General features: G+C 39.3%; 1 pseudogene; it reads right to left on the bottom strand.

The window, feature by feature from the left end:
• Window positions 1-4443: 4443 nt before the first annotated feature.
• LOC110333435 lies at window positions 4444-5259 on the bottom strand (annotated as a pseudogene).
• Between the last annotated feature and the right edge of the window lie 289 nt (window positions 5260-5548).

The following is a 5548-nucleotide window of genomic DNA, read 5'->3' as shown; positions in this document are numbered from 1 at the left end:
TTTTTTTCTTTCTTTCTTTTTTTTTTTTTTTTTTTTTTTTTTTTTTTTTTTTTTTTTTTTTTTTTTTTTTTTTTTTTTTTTTTTTGGTTTTTCGAGACAGGGTTTCTCTGTGTAGCTCTGGCTGTCCTGGAACTCATTTTGTAGACCAGGCTGGCCTTGAACTCAGAAATCTGCCTGCCTCTGCCTCCCGAGTGCTGGGATTAAAGGCCTGCGCCACCACGCCCGGCTAGCTGGAGACTTTTGATCTGAAGTCTTTGAAAATCAATTGTATTTGGAAATGTCATGATGAAACACCTCATTTTGCAGTTACTATATACTAATGAGTCTGTAAATCTTACAAGGCTTCCAGGGAACCCCAAGTCCTAGCACCCAGTTGGAGAGGCAAGCATAGGCTCATGATGGCATAGCACCTGCTTGCAGCATCTGCTTGGCAAGGCTGATTCCACTGTGGGTCTTTTGTTTTGTTTTGTTTTGTTTTTTTAGATTTATTTATTTTTATATATTTGAATACATTGTCCCTGTCTTCAGACACACCAGAAGAGGGCATGGGATCTCATTACAGGTGGTTGTGAGTCTTAACCACTGAGCCATCTCTCTAGCCCCTCACTGTGGTTCTTAAAAACCCCTTCCTCTGCCTTAAATCTGCCTTTCTCCATTTTCCTACATTTGCTTAATAGACACTAGTAATTATGCCAAACTTAGCCAATCACCATTCTCCCCTACAATTGTGGAGATGCATAAAATAACAGGTACTTACAAGCAATTCAGAGGGGATAAGTTCACAGTGAAGTGAGCTATGGCCTCAGAAAGCTGGGTATATCGGGGGGATTTCAGCATCACCACTTAGCTGAATTGAAAATCAAAGTAATTTTTCAATAAAATTTATTCCAAAAAAGTTTTGAGAAAACAATCTATACGCAACATATGTAGTTAATACAGGATATTCATAGTAAATGTTTTTCCTCTTGTTCTGATTTTTATATGCACCCACACATATACATATATATAAATTTAAACCTTAAGGGTTAAATAATAAGAAATTTAAAACTTGGTTGGGTGTAGTGGCACACTCTTTAATCCTAGCACGTGGGAAGCAGAGGCAGGCAGATTTGCCAACCTGGTCTACAAAGAGAGTCCAGGACAGCCAGGGATCTGTTACACGGAGAAACCTTGTCTTGAAAAAGAAAAAAACAACAACAACAAAAAAAGAAAAACAAAAACAAAAACAAAAAACAAAAAATCCTCAAAAACAAACAAAACAACTAAAGTCACACTGTCACACTTTTTAAAAAGTTTTATTTTCTTTAAAAGAAATTGTATGTGTGCTTGAATATATGTGTCTGGACCACATTTGTGCAGGTACCATGCGTGGAGGCCAGAAGAGAATGTCAATCCCCTAAAACAAGTTCCAGGCAGTTGTGAGCTGCCTAATGTGGGAACTAAATCTGAGTCCCCTGTGAGAACAGCAAGTGCTCTTAACTACTGAGCATCTCTCCAGACCTTAAATAAAACTTTAAGTCTTTAGAATGTTTTGACCCTGTTATGACTTGATGTCATAGCCTGGAATGTAGGCTTAAACATTTTTGAAACCTAATTTTAATAACAGTTCTTAAATGCTTTAATCTCCCTTCTAGCCCACCCCTCACCAGAGGTAGTGGAAAGGAAAGGTTATTAGGATACAGGGGCAGTGGACCTGTTTATTCCTTGGAGCAAATCCCATCTGCACTTTCAGGAAATAAGCAGTTCAGTTCACAGGAATCATCAGCATCATCAGCATCATCAGCATCATCATCATCATCATCATCATCAGCAGCAGCAGCAGCAGCAGCTCAATCCACTGGCAAATACTCCACGAATACACAGCAGACCAGTTCAGTAGTGTTGGGATAGCAAACACAATCAGCAGCAGTGGCACAATACAGAGACGGCCAGGCCTCGGCCAAATCGGCACAAGTTAGCAGGAGTGACCAGGACCACCAGGGATGCCAGGAGAAGTTCTTTGTCATGCCTCTCTCAACGAAATGAAAATCAGCAAAGACAAGAAACCAAGAAGTTTTGCTCCACTAGTACACTATGCAAGCTATGCGAGCAAGTCCTGCCTCCATCACTTGCCATGGGTCCAAACACCCTCCACAGGTCTTGCCTCACCACATGTCTCCCCTCAGCAAATGAGTCTGTCTTAGCAGACTCCGCCTGAGTTTGTTTTGCGTTTGACATCACTCTGCCAATCAGTGTAAGTCTGAGGAAGCAGCAGAAAGACTCGGGAATCTTATGAGAAGTTTTTTGGCGCTTTTCTCTTTATGGAGTCATAACAAACAGAGCTCAATAACACAATGTAAGGTGAATCAATATATGCGTGTCTTTAGTGAAAAATCCTTCATCACGCATTCTTTCACATGCTTGCTTTAGTAAAACATCCTTTCATCTGTGTTTGCTTCAGCAAAAAACATTCCTTTGCGTATCTGCTTTAGCAAAACATCCTTCCACTTGTGTCTGGCTTCATGAAAACACGTGTTTGCCCCAGCAAAACACCATCCAATAAAACTGACTTTCCAAAGAAACCTTAAGTTTCCATTTCACTTGGTATGTTACATAACACAAAATATTCAAAAGACTTTTTATAAATAATTAAAGAATCTCTCAAGTACTTTAATAATAATTTTCAGATCTTTAGCTTCTAATGGACATTGAGGGTTTCATTTTGACTCAAAATAATGTTTAAGTATTTGGTAGTAAAATATTTGAAAACTAACAAAAAGCAGCAAAATAAAGTACAAAAGTAACTTATGATTTCAAATAATTTTGCCTAAAAAGTATCTGGGTAATGCAGAATATAATTGTCTATAACAAAGATCATGCTAATTAACTATCATTAGTATTATTACAAGTCAAGCTTTTAGGATCAAATCTTATACTAAAGGAAATCTCAGTATAATGTTCAGCTAAGCAATTCAGAGATTAAAACAATAATAAAATTATATTATGTTTGAGTGGATTATTCTTGGTTAGTCAAAAGAACATACAAACAGAAAATTCTTTTTATAGTATGATTGACAAGCTGCTGCTGCTGAGTGAATAAATGATGTGTGCTTCAGTAGTGCAGAAACAGATAAAGCATTCGATACAGTGCAGAAAGTCATGAATGAGACAGTAAAAAGACCTTATTAAAAATTAATTTCTAAAAATGAATATAAATTCAGCATAGAGGTACATGCTTTTAATCCCAGCATTCAGGGAACAGAGGCAGGCAGGCAGATCTCTCAGTGAGTTTGAGTGCAGGCCACATAGCAAGTTCCAGAACAGCCAGGACTGTCTATAGTGAGACTATGTCACACAAAAAGAAAGACAGAAAGAAGAAAAAGAAAGAAGGAAAGATGAATATAAAACAGGCAGGAGAGAAGGTAAATATCAGCAATCCCAATTCTCAGGCAGTAGAAGCAGAAGGGTCAGGAGTTCAAGGCCACCCTCTACTGCATTGCAAATTTGAAGCCAGACTAGCCTACATGAGATTCTGTCTCAAACCCTTGTCTTAAAATATTTATACTATGAATAAATACATATATAATTAAATATGTGAATATTGTTGACAATCTATCCAGATATCTAGTATTTTAACCAATGCCTTGGTTTAAATGTAAAGATTATGTCTATGTCTGTTTTTTTAGGACACAAACCCCAGATTTTTAATAAAAATATTCTCATTTTTGCTCTGCTAGTCCAAGGTTATTATCAATTAGTAAATCTAGTAGGAATACTCTTTAAAAGCTACAAATTACAATCTCCCAGCAATGAACAATTCCATTCTTCAAAATAAAACAAACAGGAAGGTACAGGAATGCTTTGGTTTCCATAAGAAACGCAAGTAGCCATATGGAGTTGGAGAAATCCTGTTGTACACAACAGTGCACAGAGTACTAGCCTAAACACCATAGATACCGCCAGGCCAGCAAGGACAGTACCTGAATAGAGCAATCCTCACAGACCACTGGAGATAAGGCTTCCCCGGTGAACATAGTTCAGTTACATTCTTTTTATTTCTCACAGAAGGTTCCATACCATTTTACATAGCAGATTTAATTTTTACAAACTTTTTATAAAGCAAAGTAGATGAGGACTATCTATGGCATTGTTGAAAATGGTCATTAGTAAATAGTTGCAGATAGTTACTAGGCAGTGCCATGTCTAAAGGTGTGACTTCCTCAAGCAAGCAGAGGGGTTGGTGGCAAAGGCCTGATTTTATCTCTCATATCCTTAAAACAGGACAGGATGGGATGAGATGGCCACATCAGCTAACCACTGAGGTCATAAGTGGCAGATAAAAGTGTACCAGAACTTTCTACTTTGTTTGGGACCTCTGTTCTACTCCCTCAACAAAAAGTTTTTTTCAATAAGGCTTTTATTTCTCCTCCCAGCCAGACATAATACTTCAAGAAGTGGCTTATACTAGTCAGACCTCTCTTCCACCACTTCTACTTTCTTCTTCTTTTTTCTTTTCGGTGGGGTCACTGTCCCCATCTCCTGCCTTGCCCCCTCTTTCTAGCACAGTCTTGGACTTTTTATCCTTTTTCTTCTTTTCCTTCTTTAATTGGGGAACTGTTGGAGGGGTCTCATCTCTTTCATTCCCACTATCCTGCTTCCTTTTTACAATGTTTATGGCTTCAGCAGCTAACTGAGGAGCTTGTCCTGCTTCAGCAACCAGTGCTGTCTTGCCAGAATCATGATAGCCAGTGGAATCCTGTTTCCATGTGGCAGGGGTATCATCTGTGGGGTTGCCATGCTTGTCCAGAAGGCCCTGCTTGATCATCATCATCTTCTGACTTGCCTTTGGGCCTAAACACCACTTGTGAGGCTAAGTGTCTCTTTCCATGACCACCCTCTTTATCTTGGCTACCATACCATGATCAGAGGTAGAAATCACTGCTGTAGTCATCAATGCAGTCACCATGCAGATAGCTTCCCCTTAGTGGTAATGACCACAGTCTCCTGGTTGACCTCGATGCCATCCTCCTATGGAAGAACACCAGGTTATCATCATACAGCCACTGAGCATGGGGTACATCATGCATTGTTACCATGTGGTCCTTTTCATTCATGACTTCAGAACACACCCCTCCCAAGCTCCTGCATCTGACCATCAACTCTCATTAACAAGCCAAGGTGTATGCATAGTGTCCAAGTGTAGGTGCCAGCTTCACAGCTCACCCAAAAGATTCCTAATCTTCTTTCAGGATCATAGTTTATCATTTTGCTCTCGTAGACAGTCCTTACTTGAAGCTGCCTCTTTACTGCAGCAATAAGTGACGCTGAAACAGGGCTCCTGTCGGAGTTTCTAGGGCCCTAGAAAGCCGAGTACTCCCTTCAATAGCATTGTGCAGCTGGGCAATTCCAAGCATGTGTTGGCTTCCCTTCAGGCTCTCCATGTGGCTTCTGCATCCGCATACGTTCCATCAACTTACATTTTTAGTAACATGTTTAGGCAGATTACAAATCTCTGAGTCACAATATAGCCACAGACAAAGAAAAGGTTTCCTTCGATAGTTAATTCTCA

The sequence above is a fragment of the Mus pahari genome, chromosome 15, assembly GCF_900095145.1.
Source record: "Mus pahari chromosome 15, PAHARI_EIJ_v1.1, whole genome shotgun sequence".
Classification (NCBI taxonomy): Eukaryota; Metazoa; Chordata; class Mammalia; order Rodentia; family Muridae; genus Mus; species Mus pahari.
The sequence above is the reverse complement of the archived record's forward strand: the minus strand, read 5'-3'. Positions and strand labels throughout refer to the sequence as shown.